Source organism: Panthera leo, chromosome D3, assembly GCF_018350215.1.
Source record: "Panthera leo isolate Ple1 chromosome D3, P.leo_Ple1_pat1.1, whole genome shotgun sequence".
In the NCBI taxonomy this organism is placed as follows: domain Eukaryota; kingdom Metazoa; phylum Chordata; class Mammalia; order Carnivora; family Felidae; genus Panthera; species Panthera leo.
Genome location: NC_056690.1, coordinates 86,776,202 through 86,801,189, shown reverse-complemented (window position 1 = coordinate 86,801,189; position 24,988 = coordinate 86,776,202).

The window sequence follows — 24,988 nt, the reverse complement described above, 5'->3', positions numbered from 1 at the left end:
GTGTTTATGCAAATCGGTAAGAAAAATACCAGCCACCTAATTAGACACACATGGGCAATTTTCAGACAGAAAGGAAATGCAGATTGTCTTTAAGCTTTTGTAAATAGGCTCAACCTCACTAATGATTAATGAAATGCAAATAAAATATACTTTTAACCCAACAACTATCAAATTGATAAAGATGAAAACATTTTGTAATCTTCGTGTATTAAAGCGGGTATGGGCACACAGCCCCTCTAAATGCATTGTGGGCAAGAAAAACTACAGCTTTGATGGCAGATAGTCTGGCAATATTTTCCATAATCAAACTTACAAGTATACCCACACTTACCTAGGCATTTATCCTACACATCTATTCACGCTGGTACAAAGATCTTCATGGCATCATAAGTTGTAATAACAAAAAAACTGGAAACCTGAATGTCCATCAGAGGAGGCTGAATAAATAAATCTTGGAACAGAATGCCAATATTTGGGGGGGGGGGGGTAGAATTACACCAATATGGACAAATTTTTGCGACACATTTCATTGCAAAAATGTGCAGAATAAAGAATATCACACACCCCCATTTTGTGTTTAAAAAACAGATACAGGGGTGCCTGGGTGGCTCAGTCGGTTGAGCGTCTGACTTCAGCTCAGGTCATGATCTCACAGCTTGTGAATTCAAGCCCTGCGTCGGGCTCTGTGCTGACAGCTCAGAGCCTGGAGCCTGCTTTGGATTCTGTGTCTCCCTCTCTCTCTCTCTCTCTCTCTCTGCTCCTCCCCCATTCCTGCTCCGTCTCTCTCCTTTCTCTCAAAAATAAATAAACATTAAAAAAAAAACATTTTAAAAAATAATAAAAATAAATAAACAGACACACACGCTTGTTTTTCATCAGCATGGGTCTGGACGAGTGTAGAAGGACGAGTGTGGAAGGACGAGTGTGGAAGGCCCTCTGGGCTGCGGGGGGCTGGGGAGCCAGGAGAGGGGAGTGGGGACCCACCGCATCCTACTAACACTCTGGGGCCCTGCCTGGGTACTTTTTCCTGTGTTCCTCTACTACTCTCCCAAAAACTAAAGCTTAACAACTATATTTTAGAAACTTTTTTTAAACCACCTCCGGCGTTCCGCATCTACAACGCGAACCGCGTATGCACGGGAACCATGAAGTCACTCTGCCCTGACGTCTAGTTTGTGAACTGCAGGGAACAGGGGTGAAGGGTGGCGAGCCCCGGAAGAGCAGCGCACAGCCTCCAGGGACGGGCCTCATGCTTCCCGGAGGCCTAAGGCGGTCAAGGGCGGGAGGGAGGGACCCAGGCAGCCTGCCAAGCCCCGCACAGGCCGTCTGGGAGGCAACACCTGCTGGGAGACGTGCTGGCGGAGGAAGCAGGGCGCCCCCTGTGGCGCTGAGGGGGCTCTTCAAAGGTTGTACAGAAAACTGGGCCGCTCCAGGCCCGCATTACTGCCCTCAACAAATTCCCTGGTTCTCCTGGAGGAAAGAAAAGGGCCGTGTGGCTCCGGGACAGCCGAGGGCACGCAGGGTGGGGGCCGAGGTGACCCTGCATGGCCCAGCACAGCCCTGGGAAGACACTACAAGCAGCCTCGAGGTGACCAGCAGGGTGTGAGTTTTTTCTACGAGTGTCTCTATTGGGGCAAAACACAAATTCAATGGGTTGCAAATTGATTTTAAAACCACATGATTTTTAAACCACTTAAAAGCAGCAAACAGTGCTGACATTATAGGAATAAATATGCATGACTGCTCAGGAGCTTTTCAAGTATCTTCCAACTTTTTGGTTGTGGATCCCTATTCGTAAAAATTTTTGTGAATACGTACCTGCAGTCTATGGATATTCACCTACGTATACGTACTTACCACTGTACTCAACATTATGCACGTTATAAAACAGATACAAAGCAGAGTTTTAAAGTTTAAGACGAACTATAAAGATAAACAGCAGTTTGACTATTTTCACGCTCACCATTTGGAAGCCATACACAGAAGCTATAAACGGTGCTTCCCACACCCTCAGTGGGTTTTGGGTATATACAGAGACCACCACCTTCAGTGAAATTGTTAAGAAAGCCTAACAATTTTGTAAAATAAATCAACGTGAAATGTGAAATAATTTCTCTTTCCCATCATTAAGAAGGATGGCATCCAGCCCAGCAGACTGCCTGAGTCACAGAAAGTTGGTTTGTCTACTTCTAGTGAAAGGAACATCCCTGTTCCTCTGGAAAGACAGCAACTGTTGGGTGGCCATCAGCTAGTTCTAGACATTTTAGCTTGATCATGAATCCAGAAATCGTGAAGAAATTCTTACTAGAAATTGCTTAGAGGGCTGGAGAGATGCTAAATTGAAGGCCTTTCAGAGTCAAAAATTAGAAGTTTGAATTACCTAAATTTAGGAAATGACAGAAACGAGATTCCTAATCCTCCCTTTGATTGATTTGGCTCTGGAAAGTCTTCCTTCACGTTCTATGGCAGCATTCGGATGTGGTTTATAAATATTCCCAGTAAGACCTCATTGATTTCTTTCTCTGAGTAGTGGGGAAAATCATCCAGGATTGGGAAAGTCAGGCTCTCAGTGGCCAAGTTATTTGTGCACCAGAGTCTGGTCTCTGTGATAAATCCTAGTATTATATTCTCAACAGTAAAAACTGTGATCAGTCAGTCGAGGTGACAGATTCAGCCTAGCCCAGAAATTAATATATCCTTAAACCACCTGACATCACAGAATCATCTTTACTGGCTTTATCAGTAACATGAAGAAAAGTTTTTGCCTCAGTGAAAATTTATGTGAATTACTTTTCCATCAGCAAACAATATATTCTGGTATTTTAAAAAATGCCTGTTTCTTCACAAGAAATACCATAAACAGAAACAGCCAATGGCAATGATCTCATCTAATTCACAATTTTCACTATTTCCTTCAGCAGACCAAATTCAACAGTCATGTTGTTGACCACGAACTTATCTTTGAATAAGGACTGTCCTATGGGTGGAGTCCCTCGTTTTTATATATATATCAACACGCTTGTTCACTGAACATATGTCTGCTGCCTTAAAAATCCTATTCCTTCTGATGCTGTTCCTGGCTCCACCATATTTCACAAAGTGATTGTGAGCTAAACAAGCAAAAACTCTTGTATTAGGACTACGTATTTATCCAAAGGGTACAGGAGTGCTGATTTGAAAGGGCACGTGCACCCCAATGTTTATAGCAGCTTTATCAGCCAAAGAATGGAAAGAGCCCAATGTCCCTCAGCTGATAAATGGATAAAGACCTGGTATACATACGCGTGCGCGCGCGCGCACACACACACACACACACACACACACACACACTGGAACATTACAGAGCCATCAGAAATATTGCCATTTACAACAACGTGGATGGAACTAGCGTGTATTATTGCTAAGCAAAATAATTCAGTCAGAGAAAGACAAATATCATGATTTCACTCATATGTGAAATGGAAGGTACAAAACAGATGAACATAAATGAAGGGAAGCAAAAATAATATAAAAGCAGAGAGGGAGACAAACCATTAGAGACTCTGAAATACAGAGAACAAACTGCGGGCTGCTGGTGGATGCTGGGTGGGGGGATGGGCTCAATGGGTGATGGGCATTAAGGAGGGAGCTTGTTGGGATGAGCACTGGGGGTTATATGTAAGTGACGAATCACTAAATTCTATTCCTGAAATTATTATTACACTGTATGTTAACTAACTTGGATTTAAATTTTAAAAATAAATAAGAAAAAAATTAAAATTAAAAAAAAAACTTTGGCATTATGTATTTTCAGGAAAATGAAAATAAAAGAACAAAAATCACCTGGTGCCCTCCCTTCATCTCCATTTATGGAACACACATGTCAAGAGCTGCTTCATATTTGGCACTTGGGGTCAGGAGACTTGCCCCAGACACAAGCATGTATCTACAAATACACATACAGAACAGTCCTCAATATCCTATGGTATTGGCCCCTGGTGTTATGCACCCTTCAAAAATGGTCTGAATGTCCGAGAATGGAATCTTTTTTTATTTTTTTTTTTAAATTTTTTTTTTTTTTAACGTTTATTTATTTTTGAGACAGAGAGAGACAGAGCATGAACAGGGGAGGAGCAGAGAGAGAGGGAGACACAGAATCTGAAACAGGCTCCAGGCTCTGAGCTGTCAGCACAGAGCCCGACGCGGGGCTCGAACTCACGGACCGTGAGATCATGACCCGAGCCGAAGTCAGACGCTTAACCGACCGAGCCACCCAGGCGCCCCGTCCGAGAATGGAATCTTGCCAATAGCTTGATGATCTCGTTCCTTGGACACGGTGTGTCAATTTTTACAGAAGGTGTTGTAAGCATCTTGGTGATCAAATGTATAAGTTGTATCCATTTTCTTTAAGGAATTCACCTTTTCACGATCTCTCTGTCACTTTGGTCACTTCTCTACCATTCGTCCATTTTTAAAACTGAAGATCTTTAATTTGTAGTTATTCCAAAAATCTTCCATTAGTTTACAGAAAAGGTGATGGTGCTTTGTTTTAAAAGGACTCAAAGCTTTGGGGCGCCTGAATAGCTCGTGGGTTTAGATGTCTGACTTCGGCTCAGGTCATGATCTTGCCATTCGTGAGTTCGAGCCCCGATCCGGCTTTGTGCTGACGTGTGGCCCCCACTGGAGCCTGCTGGAGTCCATTTCGGATCCTCTGTCTCCCTCTCTCCTTCCCCCTCCCCTTTCCCTGTTCATGCTTGCATGCTCTCTCTCTCTCAAAAATAAATATTTTTTAAAAAATAAACAAAAGGACTCAAACTTTGACGGGTGATGCCACCCACCACTGTTATTTACGTTTATGTCTTGTCGTATTTCTTAGGTGACATGATCATCTTACTTACCTTTGTAATACATAAACATTTATCACAATACAGTGTACCTAGAAGATCTCAATAAAAATTAAAATGGGGCACCTGGGTGGCTCAGTTGGTTGAGCGTCTGACTTCGGCTCAGGGCATGATCTCACGGTTCATGAGTTCGAGCCCTGCGTCAGGCTTTGTGCTGACAGCTCAGAGCCTGCAGCCTGCTTCGGACTCTGTGTCTCCCTCTCTCTTCCCCTCCCCTGCTCGTGCTCGTCTCTCTCTCAAAAGTAAATAAACATTTTTTTTTAATTTTTAATATTAATTGAATCAATAAATTGATTAGTTACGATTGCAAGTTAATTAGGCATTGCAAAACACTCATTCTTGGTATTGCGAAAAGTGACAGTAAGTAATTAATGAGAGGTATCCTGGGGTGAAAGAAGGCATTGTGTACATAATTACGATTTATTCATTCATTCAGCCATTCGTGACATAAGACACGTATTGAGTACCTGCACTCCTGATCCACCACTTACTGGCTGTGAGCTTGGGTGGATCATGTCTCATTTGGGCTCACGCTGTTCTGTCTACCAGGAGAGAGCCTCTAATCTGCCTAGAGAAAACCTAAACGAAAAAAGCTGCAACTCAAGGGAGAGTCAGTGCCAAAAATGCAAAAGACAAAATAATTTTCATGAGCATTATGCAGGTATAGGATGTTATTTTATGATATGTTATAGCATTTGCCAGCAACTAAGTTTGACTCAATCCATAACTTACACCTTGCTGTCCTTAAACAATAAAACTCATTTTCTCCTTAGCCCCACATGGTGTATCTCTGGGGCAGGTGCCTCCTGAATCCTCTTTAAGGTTGTCTTGGAGGTACCAAGGGCTGTAAGTTTCAGTCGCTGCCAAAAATAGATGTTCTCCTTCTACCTAGTGCCTGCTTCATCTGACCCATCATTTTGACTCCCAACAATAGCCAACACAGTTGCATACATTTACTGAGGATGTACTATGTGCAAGGAGCATTAAAAGTTAATCCTCAGAGTAATCCTATAACCTTGGCATTTTCATTGTCCCTATTTTAGGGATGAGGAAACTGAGGCTTAATGAGGCTGGGTAATTCATCCAAGTCTTACAACCAGCACACTGCCAGCATGAGAATCTGAAACCAAATCCATCTGGTTCCAGAGTTTGAAATGCTACACATTCACTTATATTTCCAGTGGTCCCACATATAATAACTCCACTCAGAAGTGCCTTCTTTGGTTTGCCCCCAAATATGCATTCTCTCTCCTTTACTGCCTTCTATTACTACCGACCCTGTATTTCAAGATCCAGGGTCTGAATGTTTGCAGTTAGAATCTTCACCAAGAATAGTCCCTATAATGATAATAACCTCTTTTTCATCCAGAGGCTTATTCCAAAAATAATACAGTTTATGGACAAGAGCATTTTTCCTCTATTTCTCTCTCTAGATATTAACGTCTTAAATATCAATGATGATTGCACATTAAGGTGGGAGACGAGAATAGACACAAAGTGCCCCAAAAATGTTGCCTGAGGTGAAATGCACAAGCTGAATGATGATTAGTAAATAAGAAAGCCACATTAAATAGGTTTAATAAAATGTTGATGAGCTCTCTTTCTCCAAAGGTTAATAACCAGTGTTAATAACATTTCCAAGTTGGTATTTCACTGGTACCTCTAAGTTATAAACATGAAACTTACTTCCCAAACTCTGATTCAGTTCATCAACCAGAATCCAGCGCTCCTTAAATTAGTGCCGCCTTGTTGCCATGAATGGCAATAAAGAACTTTTACATTAATCATGAACATAAGCTGATCAGGGAATGAATTTCTCCTAAATCATCTTGCTCACAAAAGATGATCTCCTTATGAGAATTATAATTCTATAGAATTATTAGCTGTATTTTTTTTTAAGAGAACATCAACTTCTCCTTCCACACATTTGTGTCTTTGGTACCGAAGAAAGAACGAGATTAATCCTATATTAATCCTGAGAGCTGTAATCCTCTCTTTATTTTCCACTCACTATCAGTGCAGTGTGAGCAGCATTTAAACAATCAAGCTCTCTTGTCTTTGCCAGTGTTTTACGTGCCAAAGAGATTTTCCAAAGGACTCCTATCATCTTAAGATCACACTCACCCGGATCCCTAGAGTCTTCAGAATCAGTCCAAAAAGACAGAAAATTGGATTTCAGAGTGGCTCCCAGCCCTGATCATCGTAAGTTACTGCCAGATTACCTCTGGCATCGTCGGTGGCTGGGGAGTCCCCACTGCCAGGGGCCACTGCCAGCGATGGGTCTAGGCAGAAGCCTCTGCTCCCTCCAGAGCAGGAAATTCCGACTTGGTCTGTCAACTGTAACTGCCAGCAGGCATTTGCTGGAGGCCGAGAGTCTCAAAAGTGCACTAACAGAACCAGAACTGGCAGGGGCCTCCCCTCCATAATTGAATCTGAGCGTGTGGGAATTCACTACTTTGACTCTGGGCTGCAGGCAAGCTTGACCCTCTCCTTCATTCAGGTCTGTCACTGAACCAAAGCTTGTAATTACACCTGGAGTCATGCCAAAGCCCATCTGTCTCCTACAACCGGGAAGTAGATTCCTTTTCATCAGCAGGACCTCTCACCAAACTGACCAGTCCATCACTGTCACCGACTTTTATCATATTATAATGATCATCAATAAAAAACTGTTTTGGAGAACCTTTTCTACGTAGGATGCTATTCGACAGTTTGCCAAAGACCAAAGTTTAGCAAACCTTGTATGAGTCCCAGGGCAATTCTCAGTCAGGCATGCACACACAGGCACCTCCACAAGACCCCTCTGGAGAAAAAAGGAGAAACTGTTGTTTCATTCTACACCATTTAGACAACATTTCAATACAAATTCTTTTTTTTACCCAAAGCAATCTACATATTCAACGCAATCCCAATCAAAATTGCACCAGCATTCTTCTCCGAGCTAGAACAAACAATCCTAAGATTTGTATGGAACCACAAAAGACCCCGAATAACCAAAGTTATGTTGAAAAAGAAAACCAAAGCAGGAGGCATCACAATCCCAGACTTTAGCCTCTACTACAAAGCTGTAATCATCAAGCCAATATGGTATTGGCACAAAAACAGACACATAGACCAATGGAACAGAGAACCCAGAACACAAATGTATGGCCAACTAATCTTTGACAAAGCAGGAAAGAATATCCAATGGAAAAAAAGATCGTCTCTTCAGCAAATGATGGTAGGAAAACTGGACAGCGACATGCAGAAGTGTGAACCTGGACCACTTTCTTACACCATACACAAAAATAAACTCAAAATGGATGCAAGACCCAAATGTGAGACAGGAAACCATCAAAACCCTGGAGGAGAAAACAGGCAACAACTTCTTTGACCCTGGCCACAGCAACTTCTTACTTGACATGTCTCTGGAAGCAAAGGGAAATAAAAGCAAAAATGAACTATTGGGACCTCACCAAGATAAAAAGCTTCTGCACACCAAAGGAAACAATCAGCAAGACTAAAAGGCAACTGATGGAATAGGAGAAGATATTTGCAAATGACATATCAGATAAAGAACCCAAAATTTATAAAGAACTTACCAAACTCAACACCTGAAAAAAAAAAATAATCCAGTGAAGAAATGGGCAAATAAAATGAATAGACGCTTTTCCAAAGAATACATCCAGACGGCTAACAGACACATGAAAAGATGCTCAATATCACTCATCATCAGGGAAATACAAATCAAAACCACATTGAGATACCACCTCACACCGGTCAGACTGGCTAAAATTAACTCAGGAAACAACACATGTTGACAAGGATGTGGAGAAACAGGAACCCTCTTCCACTGCTGGTGGGAATGCAAACCGGTACAACCACTCTGGAAAAGAGTATGGAGCTTCCTCAAAAAATTAAAAATAGATCTACCCTACGACCCACCAATAGCACTGCTAGGAACTGACCCAAGGGATACAGGAGTGCTGATGCATAGGGGCACTTGTACCCCAATGTTTATAGCAGCACTTCCAACAATAGCCAAATTATGGAAAAAGCCTAAATCTCCATCAACTGATGAATAAAGAAGTTGTGGCTTATATACACAATGGAATACTACCTGGCAGTGAGAAAGAATGAAATCATGCCATTCGCAACAATGTGAATGGAACTGAAGGGTATTATGCTAAGTGAAATAAGTCAGTGAGAGAAAGACAGATATCATATGTTTTCACTCACATGTATAACTTGAGAAACTTAAACAGAAGACCATCGAGGAAGGGAAGGGGAAAAAATAGTTACAAACAGAGATGGAGGGAGGCAAACCACAAGAGACTCTTAAATACAGAGAACAAACTGAAGGTTGATGGTGGGGGCATGAGGGAGAGGGAAAATGGGTGATGGGCATTGAGGAGGGCACTTGTTGGGATGAGCAGTGGGTGTTGTATTTAAGCAATGAATCACAGGAATCTACCCCCAAAACCAAGAGCACACTGTATACATTGTATGTTAGCTACCTTGACAATATATTGTATTTAAAAATAAAAATAATGATAATAAAATGTAAACAAGCTAAAAAAACTCTTTTTAAAAAAAAGTTTATTTATTTTAGAGAGAGCATGAGAGTGAGCAGGGAAGGAGCAGAGAGGGAGGGAGAGAGAGAGAACCCCAAGCAGGCTCTGCACTGCCAGCGAGGAGCCCGATGCGGGGCTCAAACTCACGACCTGTGAGATCATGACCTGAGCTGAAACGAGGAGTCAGACACACAACTGACTGAGCCACACAGGCACCCCTAAAAAAAATTTTTTTTTAGTTTTGAGAGAGAGAGAGAGTGCACACAACCGGGGGGAGGGGCAGAGAGAGAGAGAATCCCAAGCAGGCTCTGTACTGTGCAAACTGTGAGATCATGACCTGAGTCAAAACCAGGAGTCAGACACTTAATCAGCTGAGCCACCCAGGCGCCCCCTCAATAAAAATTCTTAAGGAAAATTGGAGAAAATGTCTCAATCTGTGAAACAGATTTTACAAATTATCCATGCACATGGTATGCACACCAAGGTATGCATACAAAATCCTAGTTGTCAATCTCCTCTGCTTCACTTTATTCCAACTCTTGTAAAGAACAAAGAGTCCTTCTTTGAACTACAGGGGAATGATTAATGATGAAATGCTTCTGCCTGGTTGGAGAGCTTTCAGGGAAGCAGTCCCTTCCACAACGTGTCCAGGAGCAAATGTCAGCTATCAGCAGCATTTCATGCCCACGGCATCCGGAAGGAGCGCCTTCACCCTCTCCCTGTCCAAACCCCAAACAAACAGCAGTAAATATACAATTAGGCACTTGATCATTTACGAAAAGCTCTACCTCTTACCCGCTGAGGGTACAACTCAGTGTCTTTACAAGTTTTGGCTGAATATATAATTAGCTGCCTTTGACCCACACCTGAGGAAAACTGGACTGAGCCACCTGAGCCCCTCTGAGGGTTGCCCTACCTGGGGAACCCGGAAGTCCCTCCTTTGCCTGCTGACCCCCACTGTTGGAGCTTCAAGGGAGGCATGCCTGAGAGCCCCCATGTATGGGGAGCTTGCCCGCCTGGCAATTAGCCCAGTCACTCCTGATTGGGGAGCGGAGGGGGTGTGGCTGGACCCTAAAGGAGCTCGCTTGAGTGGAGATGACCTCTGCCAGTAATGACTCGGGATCTGGAATTGGTCTCCTTCGTGACTGCGTGCCTGGAGAGGCACGGTGGCCACCCCAGCAGCGTCCTTCCAACCCAATCCAGATCTTCCTTTTCCTTATCTCCTTCCTACACCATGTGCCATTGACCTTAACAGACAAGCCATTCACTGCCTTCCCCTTGCTCCTCACCACCCAGGCTCAACACCCTCCCTTACTCGTGGAAAGGGGGAAGTGCCACACACCGTCTTATCGACCAGAGAAGCAGAAAAGGCAGGAGGGACCAGAGAAGCAGAAAAGGCAGAGCTGCAGGTGAGTTCCTGCTCCGTCACCCGCTGACCTAACGTGTCTGGAAAGACCAAGCAGTTGGGTGTTTCCTTCTGGTTGGTTGCTTGTCTGTGTTCTAAGAAAACCTCATACTAACAGAAGTCATGTGAATATCAAGTCTTTAATTAAGAATGCACGTCGTTCTCCAAGGGGGTACTCCTAATTATACTCTGCATTTTAACACTGATGATCCTTAATCTTTGCTCAGAACAGAGGTTCTCAATCTTGGCTGTAGGACGGAGTCACCTGAGGAGTGTTTAAAACTCCTGATCCCCTGGCCACATACCAGATCAATTAAGTCCAAATCACTGAAGGGGAGCCCCAGGCAGGAAAAGTTTTCAAACCTCCCAGGTGATCTCAACATGCAGCCAAAGTTAAGAACCTCTAGTTTAGAAGAACCTTCCTTAACAAGTTTTTAATCCTTTTGATTTTAGCAGTTTTATGTATGTTACAATACATTCATGTAAAAATTATAATGACAATAACAAGTACCCTTTATTAAGAGTTTGTTCCGCCGGGAGCATTAGATTAAAATTAAGTACAACCGGAGCATCTGGGCGGCTCAGTCGGTTAAGCATCTAACTTCAACTCAGGTCATGACCTCACGGTCCTGGGTTCAAGCCCCGCGTCGGGCTCTGGGCTGACGGCTCAGAGCCTGGAGCCCGCTTCTGATTCTGTGTCTCCCTCTCTCCCTGCCCCTCCCCTGCTCGCACTCTGTCTCTCTCTCTCAAAAATAAATAAACATTAAAGAATATTTTTTAAAAAGTTAAGTATGATAATTTCAATAAAAATGAACGAAAATAATACACATTAGAAAAACTGATGGCATTTCATGTTTGTAAATATCTATAAACCAACATACTTCAATGCGCATAGAAGACGTTTGGAAGGATAAACATCAGACTTCTAAAAATGATCCCATCTGGGGTACAGAATGCCATAAGAAAGAATGGTCTTTTACTCATTTTTTTTTTTTTTTTTAGAATTCTTCACCTTTAAAATTCTTACAAGGAAGAATGTGTTTTGAAATTTAGAAATGCACAATCAGTCAGGAGAATTTCTTTGCAATCCAGGACTTTGAGCTAGAAGTTAGGACTCAGAGTTTGCAAACTAAGGCTTACCCAGTGACGAAATATGGAGACAGCTGGAGTAGTAAAAGATATCCACCCGATTGCTTGAAAGAGCCAGATTCTGGCAGACTAATGCACCTGGACGGCAGATAAATCACTTATTAAAGGCCACCAAATCTACCAATGGAGAATGCACAAGAGTAATTATTTATGGTTATATAGGAGAGCTAACTGAAGTTAAGGGTCGAATATTAAATAATAGATTTCTATTTAAGTAACAGATTTTGACTCTGGCAGAAAGGTGACAGGGAGGGAAGGAAAATAAATAGGACTAGATAAGAGACCAGGCAGCACCAAGATGCAAGAATTCAACATGGCTGCACGGCTGGTGGAAAGTCCAAGGACGCCGGCAGTCTGTGTCACAATTCCAGAACTCATGAGGCAGGTGAGGCAGAGCAAGATTCCCACCCACAGTTAACATTCACCACATGGGAGATGGGAAAGTGTCATGAGTCTCCTGATAGCCACCACTCAGCAGGTGGGGGTACAGGAAGCTTTCCTCTGGACCCGGGATCCCAGCTATGGGATAAGCTTGGATGCTCAGAGAAGAAGCATGAATGGAATAAAGTTCCCCTTCTTTTTTAATTTTAATGTACTTTGTAATAAAAACTGCATTTATGTAAGGTATATAACCTGATGTTTTGATATACATACACACAGTGAAATGATTACAACAGTCAAGCTAATTAACATACCCTTCTCCTCACATAGTTCCCTATGTTTGAGAGGGAGAGAGAGAGAGTGTGTGTGTGTGTGTGGAGAGCACTTGAGATCTACTCTCTCAGTAAGTTTCCAGCATCCAACACGGTACTATTAACTATATAGTTACCATGCCGGACATCTGTGACAACATGGATGGAGCTGAAGAATGTTATGCTAAGTGAAATGAGCCAGACACAGAAAGACAAATACTGCACGCTCTCACTTGCATGCAGAATCTTAAAAAGTTGAATTCACGGGGCGCCTGGGTGGCTCAGTCGGTTGGGCGACCCACTTCGGCTCAGGTCATGATCTCGCACTCCGTGAGTTCGAGCCCCGCATTGGGCTCTGTGCTGACAGCTCAGAGCCTGGACCCTGTTTCAGAGTCTGTGTCTCCCTCTCTCTCTGACCCTCCCCCGTTCATGCTCTCTCTCTGTCTCAAAAATAAATAAATATTAAAAAAAAATTTTTTTTAAAAAGTTGAATTCATAGGGGCACGTGGATGGCTCAGTCAAGCGTCCGACTCTTGGTTTTGGCTCAGGTCATGATCTCATGGTTTGTGAGTTCAAGCCCCATGTCAGGCCTGTGCTGCCAGTGCAAAGCCTACTTGGGATTCTCTCTCTCTCTCTGCCACTCCCCTACTCTCTTTCATTCTCTCTCTCAAAATAAATAAAGGGAAAAAAAGTGAATTCACAGATATAGAGAGTGGAACAGTGGTTACCAGGGGCAGGGAGGTTGGGAAAATGGGAAGACGTTGGAAGACGGTCAGAGGGTAGAAAGTTGCAGCAGAACAGGATAAATAAGTACTCACTCTTCTTGACCAGAGTTTGGAGAAGGGTCTGAAGCATGTGGGATACTCACAGTACAATCTGCCAGGATTTGGGGGAACAGAGAAGCCAGAAGCTCTAATGATAAAGGCTGAGCTACAAAACAGAAGGAGCACAGGACCTTGGAACCACTCAAAGAGGCCTAGGCCTGATTGCCAGAAAGAAGACTCCAGCAACAAAGCAAGGAACCAAACCATCATGGCGGGCCTTTATATCCTGAGTCTGCATGTGATCTAACATCTCCTAACTTTCCCAAAAGCCAAGGCAGAAGTCACTGATGTATTTCTTGCTTGATGTAGCTCAGGACAATGGAAGTCTAGAAGCGGGTGAAGGACATTAGTGGACCCAGCTCCCAAAAGCTTGGCATGGCTGAGACCAAAGAGGCAGAGCAATATGGCAAAGCATGGGGTAGTGTTTTTCCAAGGGAAGTTCACTGTCTACCTGCCTTGGTAACACCTGAGATGCTCGCTAAAAAACACCAATTTCTGGACTTCCTTCCAATCCTACTGAGCCAGACTATCAATGTCAACAGACCAAGGCCAGGAACCTGAATGTTTCATAAGTAACTAGGTGGTGTCATCACCTTTCATTCGCATGGGCTGAAATGGTGGTGGCTCCAAAGAGTTGTCAGATAAGCCTGGGTGAGACTTGCCTTAGCGTCTTACCGCTCACGTGACTCAGACAAGTCACCGAACATCTCCAAGTCTCAGGCCTAATGCCTTCATCATAGGCCCTGGTGTGGAGGAGTCCTCAATAAATTCCATTTGTCACAGTGAGCCAGTGCACAAGTAGCCAGCGCGTGCACACCCCACACCCATTTTCGCCATCTACTTTGACAGAAGTCTATACTCCTTCTGATTTCTAGAACACTCTAAAAACTCAAATGGCTTTTAATATCTTCGTGGTTTACGTCATAGATAAATATATACGCATGATTTCAACAAGTCATGCTAATGTAAAGATCCAAAAAAGTTTTTTCTAATAAGGGTCAAGATTAAAGCAACAGAAAACACCCTATTTATTTAAGTCACTTCAATCAAAGAAGTAATTCCTTGTTTCTTCCTAGACTGTCTTGAGTAATACTTGAGACCTTCAATAATAACTATGCCATCTTCCATATCATATTCACACATTAACAGTGCACTGATAAGAAATATTAATTTCAGTAATGAACCATTTACTTTTATTGGGGAGGAAAATCTAATTTGTAGTTAAAGTATTCTTCTAAATATGTAGATTAAATGCCTTCTGCTTTCTAAGCATTTGAGGAAAATTATATATATATATATGTGATACTGCAGAAATTTGTTAGAAGTTAATTTTTTGAATATGCAAAAACTAGAACTAATTAGATGCATGAGAATTATAACAATCCAGATGTAGGAAATGTACACGTTTTCTCCATGCATTGATCCAGGGAATGAGGGCGTGCAGAAAGAAAGCACAGGGAACTGGAAATTGGGTGGCAAGGTCCTCAAAGCCCTGACCTGGCTCACTTGGGACTGTGCACACATCACCTTCCCGCGTCTGATGATTAATTCTGTGTGTCATCTTGTCTCGACCACGGGGTTGCCCAAGAATTTGGTTAAACATTATTTCTGGGTATGTCTGGGAGGGTGTTTGGGGAATGAGATTGGCATTTGAATCTGTAGACTCAGTCTAGCAGATGGCTCTTCCTAATGTGGGTGGGCGTGACTCCCTTCCGCTGAGGGTCTGAACAGAGCAAAAAGGCTGAGGAGGGAGAATTCATTCTCTCTGCCTGTTTCGGAGCTGGAACACTGGTCATCTCCTGCCTCGGGACTCAGACTCAGCCTGGGACTATCCTGTCCGTTCTCCTCAGTCTCCAGCTTGACAATTCCTTGTAAGAACTTTACATCATAAATATGTTACTATACCATATTATAACAAGTAATAATTGTAATAAATATATGCGTATTATATATATCCTATCGAATATATACATATATATATGTATATATATCTTCTAGTGATTCCGTTTCTCCAGAGACCGCATCTAATAAAACAAGCGTGTGTCCTAATCCATAAAATGAGGACATTGCACCTGTTGTTCTTCAAGATCCCTTTCATTTGCATATTCAGTGGGATGTGAATACCGACCGCTTCTGTGATTCAAAGTTCTTTGGAAAAACAGGGAACTGAAAGTTCAATGTCTTAGTGAAAGCAGTTAGTAATTACGTGACTTTGAGGGAACCATCAGACCTCTCCAATGCTTATCTTCCCAGTAAAATGAGTCTATTATTAAGTAAACGCACATGTATGGTTAGAGCTTGCCAGCAACATCCCCTTTTGGTATGGAGAACTCCTTTGTATTTGCCACTTTTGGGGACCTTTCCTTAAATTAGTTAAAGCTTACAGATTTTAAATACAGACTTGGCAAACTGCCCTTCAAAATAGCACAGTGGTTTGAAAATAAGGACAAATATTTCAAATTAATATATTATATATCATTATGCCATAATGATATATAATATATTATATTATACTATAATAACATAATATTATATAATATCAGTATTATGATTGAGTTTTAGCAATTTGTTTTAAAAACATGGATGGATGACTTCTGCTTGGACCCCCCTCTCCAGTTCCTCGCGGCCACACATTCTTAAACAAGTAAACACCCACAGCTGCTCACCAGCTTGTGAAGTTGCTCAGAACTTTGCTTCCAGCCTGGCTGTTCCACATGACCTATCATAAGACGCGCTGTTCAGAGAGATGCTCCTCTCCGGACCAATGCAGGAAAGGGCCTTGACCTCTGTGCCACCACCTTGTCTCAGCAATAAGAAGTCATAACTCTTTCCTTCCCTTTTTGGCCAAGAATCCTACTTTTCTTTCCCATTCAGCTTTTATTCAATCAATTATGAATTGGGTGCCATGCACCAGGCACTGCATGAGATACCTCAGTGAATAAAACAGAGCAAGACTTTTGCCCTCTACATGCTAGTGGAGGGGGGGGGGGGGGGGGAGACAGATAAGAAACATAAATTAAGTAGCATACCACAAGGTGGGTGCTTCAGAGAAAGAAAAAGTAGAACAAGGTAAGGGGGATTAGGAGTACAGGGAGGGAGCCGGTTGGGTGGGGAAGGGATCAGGTGTGTGACCTACTTCCAGACCGTCCCTGGTCCATCAGGAAGTGATGGCCCACCCACACTAGTTGCAGACGGCATATGTTAGCATGTTCTTCTCAACTGTAAAGCATTATAAAAATAAATATATCCATTATAGGGGCGCCTGGGTGGCTCAGTCGGTTAAGCATCTGACTCTTGATTCTGGCTCAGGTCCTGATCTCACAGTTTGGTTCCTAAGTTCAAGCCCCACTTCAGGCTCTATGCTGACAGAGCAGAGCCTGCTTGGGTTTCTCTCTCTCCCTCTTTCTCTTTGCCCCCCTCCTTGCTCACGCTCTTTCTCTCTCTCAAAATAAGTTTAAATATATATATCCATTATAATAACAATAATCATCTAACTTAAATATTGGCACAAAAAAATAACTAGAGGTCTCTCTCTCCCTCTCTCTCTTACACACACACATCCTTCCAGTCCATTCCCATTACCAGACTTCTTTGCCCACAGTATTATTCGATGTCACCTGTCACCTCTGAGGAAGCAGTTCTATGAGTGTTCTGTTTCCTATATTCAACACAGCCTGGAGCTCTCACCTTCTCCCCATCCCTTCTGAGGCCAACATCTCTGCGGTGAGTAGCCCGTGATCAAGTATGCAAAATCACTTTCAGACTATTATGGGGAGGTTTTTACAGCCCCCCAAAGCCAAGTGGGGCTCCCTTTTATAAACTGATTTTTCATGTAAGCTTCGGTAGGACTTCTGCTCAGTCTGGATAGATAATTGGGAACTGGAAATATTTAGGATGGTTTTTATTTTTTTTTCATAACATTCAGGGAAAATGATAATTTTTTCCATCCCTAAACTAATGATGATTTTTGCCATAAGCATTGTGCTTCTCCCACGTGATTTAGCCGATTTCTTCAATAATGTTTCTTTTACCTGCTAGGTTGGCTGTGCCATCATTTCCTGGAACACCTGATTGCCTGGCTCACATTTCAGCCATGTCTCCCTTGAACTTGCTGATTGCTCAGATCCCTGATTCTCCCAGCTTCTTTCCTTTTTGGTGCATTTTCAACTTCAGAGACTTTGAACTTTCCTCTCCTTCTGAAGTGGCCATAACCTGTTATATGTAACAGCATTAATGCTGACATGGATAAAGAATTAGCCCTGAGGCTGGCAAAAGTCCTGGAGTTCCGAAATCCCCACTAATAAGACTGCCCTGCAGTTAAACAGCTATAACAAACAGTAATAGCCTATCCACATCCATTATATAGCAGGATGCCCGCTGCTTTATTGACTGGCAGAAAACAATTCCCATTTCATGAAACAATAAAAATTAAATTGAGTGTAAACTCTCCCAAGGTCACTGCCTCTAACCTTCTAACATCAGCAATGAGGGCTGTAAACCCCACCGTGTACCATTTGGTCCGGAAGATGCCAGAACATTGGTTCCCGTGCTGCATGTGCGGCACCCCACGGGTGGGGCTGGGTGCCGCCTCCCACAGGCAGTGTTGTCAGGAAATGACAGGAACGCTCCTTCCTACCCCAAGTCTGGCAGACGCCTTCCTCACAGCACTTGCTGCCTGCCTGGCCCACCGAGTGACGAGGCCCGGGCACATGTCATCTTGAGAGGTATCTCGGGCAGCCTCCACTCTTGGGGACAGAAGGAGTGACAGCTCCAGGACTTACTGGCCCATCAACGTGACCGCCAGCCTCGAGGACCGCCCCAGGTCACCCATCCTCCCCTGGTTACCCAAACACCTGCCAACGAGAATTCAGCAAGACTCTGACAACTGACCACCCGATCGCCACCAGTGTCTCTAGCGTGAAGGCCTTCGCAGACATACGAGCATGGGGCAAATGCTGAGTAGGTCCCAAGACGAAAAGGGAAGCCGAAAGGTGATCTAGCCCAATTCCCTCCTTTCCAGAAGTGCCACCAAAACTCTCCCAGCTAAAAGTAGCAGAATAATAAACGCATGGGGAGATGCTCTGATAAGATCAACTAGGACATTCGCTGAAACTCCTAGCGAAATGAGAACATGCTTTTTCGTAAAAACTCCCAAGCTGATCCTAAAATGTATGTTTTTATAATGCAAAGGACCTAACACAGCCAAAACAATTCTGACAAAGAGGAACACACTTGGGGGAGACTCACACGACCCAATTCCACAACGACCACGAAGTCATAGTAAACGTAACAGGTGGTACCAGCATAAAGGACAGGCCCATAGACCAGCAGAGGAAAACCGAGAAATCCAGAATGAAACTCTACGTTAGCAGTCCGTTGGTGCTGGGACCAATGATTAGCCACGTGTGAACACACAAACAAAACCTGACACCTTCACCACTCACCACACACAAAAATTAATTCAGAATAGATACGTCTAGCTATGAGAGAAAAAACCATAAAAGCTTCAATGAGGCAACATAAGAAAAACTTGTTGTGATCCTGGGTTGAGTAAAAAGTTTTCAAATACAACACCAGAAGCACGATTCATAAAAGAAAAAATTAACCAACTGTGCTTTATCAAAGTTAAAAACTCTTGCACTTGGAAAAGATACTGCTAAGAAAATGAAAGGCAAGCCACAAACGGGAAAAATACTCGCAAATCATCTGGCAAAGGAATTACATCCAAAATAGAAAACTCATAAGTCAATACTAAGAAGATAATTCAACTTTTAATGGGCAAAAGATCTGAAGAGACATTTCACAACAGAAGATACGTAAGATTTACATTTACTAACAATTACTGAATTATATGTTTACAATGGGTGAATATTATGGTATATAAGTAATATCTCAGCAAAACTGTTTAATATAAAACACAATCTAAAATCTCTATATGTGGCATGTCACAAATATTACATGCGACTATGAGTTTCAAAACTAATAAAAGACAATATTTCCAAAATATTACCAGTGATTACCTCTTTTTGTGGGATTATGGGTGATTATTACTCTCCTCATTATCTGTGTTTTTAAAGTATTCTATATAAAGCATATACTCCTTTTATAATCAGAAAAACAGAAGGTTCTTTTTAAGGAAAATATGATGCCCACTAAAGGTAGTACCAAGAAATAGGAATGTGACAACTCCTTCTAAAATAGGTTCTAATATGTCATAACACTGATTTTAGTAATCAGTCCTACATGTTGGTATAATACCAGTTCCTAAAAATGTATTAAGAATCAACTTGCCATGGGGCGCCTGGGTGGCTCAGTTGGTTGAGCATCTGACTTCGGCTCAGGTCATGATCTCACAGTTCACGAGTTCGAGCCCCACGTCGGACTCTGTGCTGACACCTCAGAGCCTGGAGCCTGCTTCGGATTCTGTGTCTCCCTCTCTCTCTCTGCCCCTCCTCTGCTCTCTCTCTCTCTCTCTCTCTCAAAAATAAAAAAATAAAATAAAATAAATAAAAAAGAATTGCCTTGCCAAGAGTGCCTCTCACCCTTGCTACAAAACGACCTCTCTGAGTGCAGCATGGACGGACCATCACCCATCCCGGCCTGCCCTCTTCATGCCTCTCATGATTCTGCTCTTGCCACAGGATCCCTCCCATCTCCCCTGCTCTTGGGGGTTCATCCCATTGGTCACTTCCACACAGATCCCTCTGGATTTTATCACAGAAGCAAAGAGGAACTTTGCTGCTCTCCTGGGGCCACCCCTACAAAGAGAGCCTCTGGTTTACAGCAGTGCACCCGGCTACTGAGAGAAGGGAATCAGGAGGCCACCTGGCTGCTGGGGGCTGACAGGGGACAGACAGTGAGGCTCACCACTGCTGCCCCTGCGCAGTCCTCACCACCCCCCGCGCATCCCCACCTCTTCCCCCTCCCACTGCAGGGCCTTGGGCCTGAGCCGCCGAATCCTGAGACCTTCCTGGCTTGGAGGGAGGCCAAATGGAGCGAAAAGAGTGTGCTAATCTCTCATGTGAGGACATGCCTCCTCACGACACGCCATGTTGGGACAGCGATTATTTTGAGCTGAAGGTACATAAGAAATAGTAGATGCAAGGAGAGACTTTCTTGGAACTGTCCTTCTCTGCCTAAAGACAGATCCCCGAAAGGAACCCAGTGATCAAAACTCCCCTCCCTGGGGCACCTGGGTGGTTGTTGGTTCAGTGTTGGACTCTTGATTTCAGCTCAGGTCATGATCTCACAGTTCGTGAGTTTGAGCCCCAGCCTCGCCGGGCATGGAGCCTGCTTGGGATTCTCTCTGTCTCTGTCTCTCTCTCTCTCTCTCTCTCCCTCTCTCTCTCTCTCTCTCTCTCTCTCTCTGCCCCTTTTGTGCTCATGCTCTCTCTCAAAAACAAACATAAAAAAATTAATATTAAAAATTGATTAATAGATTCATATACCCTTTCTCATGTGAATTTGTCTGCTCTTAGCTTATTTCACAGCCCCAGCTACCAAACCTAGGAGGGGAGAGGGAAGTGCTTCCTTCCCCACGTGAGCCAGAGCAGAAACCCAGAGACAGCCGCGTCCTCCCGCGGCTCCCAGGCTGCTCCCTAGTGCACAGGCAAGATCTCTTTGCCACGGTCACTCTTCACCGTCCCATCCTGCCTGCCCGGGGCCAAGGCACACAGTACACGCGCACCCCTCAGACCACTGACTCCATCAGCTGAACAAATCGCCACCAGAGAGGAATGTCAAAGACGCTGGCTGCGTGTCAAAGCGAGTGACAATTTTAATGCCGTGGGAGAACCTTGTTTCTCTGGCTGATGTTACTTTGGTCTGCGGTGTGAATGGAAGTGTGAATGGAAGGTAAACGGACCCTGCCCCACGCGAGGCTCAGCCAGACTCACAAGAGCCCCTCCACCTGGACAACTTTGTCTGCCTTCGCTCTTGGCAAGCTTCTAGCAAAAGAAGTGAAGGCCAGTCCCCAACTCCAGTGCTAGAATAAACAGATAGTGCTGTTTCCAAAGGGAAATAGTCACCTCCACAGAAACCGCAGGCACACCGATCGCTCGTCCCCGGGGAAGGGGAGGACCGGAAAACAGAGCCCAGGGTTTGCATTTCTGCGGCAGCCGTGTGGACGAAACGAATCCTTAGCGGCCTGTAACGGTGCTTTGACCATCCGGCTTTCCTCACAGACCCACAGAACTACAGCAGCGTCCCAGGTAGAGGAGCATTCCCACTAACCCACGGTGGCTTTCGGCTGCCCGGGCGCAGAGAGAAGGACAAGGGAACAGTGCCGGTGACCTTACTGCTTATCACTTCACCGAGTCACAGTCCACGAAGCAGTGGTGACACGTACCCCCAGCAGCGATGGGCACGCCCACACTATGAGTGTTTTGTAAACATAACGAACAAAAGAGAAAAAGTTTATAATTAAGAGCGGAAAAGCATCACCACAATGTTCTAGAGAGGATGCTAAACGAGGCTCCATAAAAACCTTGATGCAAACCCTGAATTTTCACCCGCTGGCCGCGTGATATGGATCCAGTCGCTAAGCTACCGAACCCACCCTTCTTCATCTGAAAAAGGTTATAAACTCTCTTCCTCCAAAGCATACGGTGTTGTCATAAGGATGAAGTGATGAAATACAATACAAATACTGGGTTACTAAAAAGTGCCGCACAGATGTATTACATTTTATGTTGAATATATTTTTTCATGAGTTTTCCAAAAGGATGAACAGCAGAAAACTCTCACAGCTCTTACTGCCTGCGTTGCTTCATACCTTCCCCAGTACTAATGTACCTGGTGATTCATTACTGCTGATGAAGACTGAACCTGGAATTTTCATACTGAAACATTAAACTTTCACAAATGATGGCATTTTCAAAAAAGAGCCTGGCAGTGTTCGTATGCTAATAATAGACATTCTGAGCTGTGTCTATTCGTTAAAGTAAAAATTTCCAAGACAACAAGCTGAGAATTCTTTACTCATTTGTAAGTTCTTAGTACCATTGAGCAACTATCTGAAAATTCATTAGGATAAAGTTCAAGGGTTAATATGTTCAGGATCTCCTAATTTGTTAACTAGGAATAATATACTAAAAACAAGTTGCCCTAATCCTTCAATTTATTAAATGGATATCCTGCACTACCTTAACAAGGAGTTGTCATTTTAAATTAAGAGTAGATTGAAAAGAATTGACATTAATCTGCCTCATTCAGCCACATTCTTAACTTTTCTGAGAACAAAAAAAAAAAAAATAATTATCTCTAGCTTTTTCCATCATGAGAAATTTTGACACTTTAAACATGACCTATCACATAAATCAATAGTGCGAGGCCTATGTCCGGTCAAAACTATCAATCATAGCATTTATTTTGTGTATTCTCAGTTTTTTAAATTGTCCTCCCCTTTTTCATATTAAGCCACTCCCCACGATCGGCACTTTCTGACCATCTTGGTCTCATAAACCCATTCCCACAAACCCCCTGAAAATGCTGTTGGGCATCCCAGTTGCTGCATTTTTTTAAATTTTTTTTTCAAGTTTATGTATTTATTTTGGGGAGAGAGAGAGAGAGAATCATTGCAAGTGGGGGAGGGGCAGAGAGAGAATCCCAAGCAGTCTCTATGCTGTCAGTGCAGAGCCTGACACAGGGCTCGATCTCACGAACCACGAGATCATGACCTGAGCCGAAATCAAGAGTCGGACACTTAACCGACTGAGCCACCCAGGCGCCACTCCCCCAGTTGCTGTATTTTAAAAGAAGAGGCAAAGTGAGGGCCCTAATTAGCATGAGGAATGATGACAGGAACACTCTCATCATAAGCAGAAGACCCTCAGTACATTAGTCAGGGTTCTCCAGAGAAACAGAACCAATAGATCTATACAGATCTATTTACAAAGGAGAGTTATTACAGAAGTTAGTCACGGGGTTAAGGAAGGTGAGACGTCCCACAATCTGCTGTGTGCCAGCTGGAGACCTAGAAGAACCAGTGGTATAATTCATCTGAGTCCGAAGGCCAGAGAAGCGGGGAGATGATGGTATAAATTCCAATATGAGTCCAAGGGCCTGAGAACCAAGAGGGCTGAGGGCTGATGTCCAAGGGCAGGAGAAGATGTATGTCCCAGCTTAACAGAGTGAATTTACCCTGCCGCTCGGGCACTCAACAATTAAACGATATGCGTCTGCATTACGAGACATCTGCACAAGAACACTCAGAAATAACGTTTCACCAGCTATCTGGGCATCCCTTAGCCCCGTCCAGTGGACACACCAAGTTCACCATGACAGTCGGTTGCACAGAGAGGTCCAATGTCCCCATAGCGATGACGCCTTGTAGCCACATGCCTGAGCTCACTCTAAAACGCCACTAACTAATCTGGTGATGGTAAATAAAGCTCTCCAGGTCTTAGTTTATCCGAGCTTACTTATCTACGAAAATATCTAATTCTGGAAGGAAGCCATGGGGCTACTGGGTGCAATTATGTGACTTATTATTTCATAAAGAACTAAAAGTGAGGAAAGCAGTATTTCAGCCAATATCTGTGAGTTCTTCCACAATATCCACACTTGACTAAATTGGGTCAAATACCTTCCCAATTTTTTGTTTGATTTTTAATTCATGTGGTTTATCACTCACATTTTTATTTTATTTCCAACTCAGATTAATCCTTGACTTTATGAAAACCAAATGAATTCAGGAAGAGGAATTAACAAAATTGCTTAATTCTATTCCACAAGGAATAGGTCTGTTCTTGACAGTTTATCCTGAACTCCTTTATCCAAAACTCCTTGAAACAGGACCCATGGCATTCGTTTCTCACCCATGTCATAAATAGTACCTTACGATGAAGACTTCGGAAAATAATGGGCTGAGTAATGTAACTTCCATTTCAAAATGAAACAGCCCAAACCCTTTAAGAAAATGAGCAATCACGATAGGAAGCTGTCAATTTTAAAATAAAAAAATAAAAAGCAAGGGGAGAGGAGGCTATAAATTTGACCTCTTCACAACAGGCTATATTCTTTTCTTTTTAGCTTTTTTGCATGGCCTAAAATATTTACAGAATAATAGCCATGTGTTTTGTAAGAGTGCTTCTTCCCTTTTCCACAAATGAGTAAAAAAGTTCACGACCTTTACATTTGTATGTTTACAGGGGCACCTGGGTGGCTCAGTGGGTGGAGCATCCGACTTCAGCTCACGTCATGATCTCGTGGTTCCTGAGTTCAAGGCCCGCGACAGGCTCTGTGCTGACAGCTCAGAGCCTGAAACCTGCTTCGGATTCTATGTCTCCCTCTCTCTCTCTACTCCTCCCCTGTTCATGCCCTGTCTCTGTCTCTCTCTCTCTCTCTCTCTCTCTCACTCAAAAGTTTAAAAAAAAAACCCACACATTTAAATTTGTATGTTGACTCTGAACGGGAAGAGTCAGGAGCTGTGCGCAGGGAATGCATGCACTCCGGAGGAACTCAGGAAAGGACGATGCCCTTG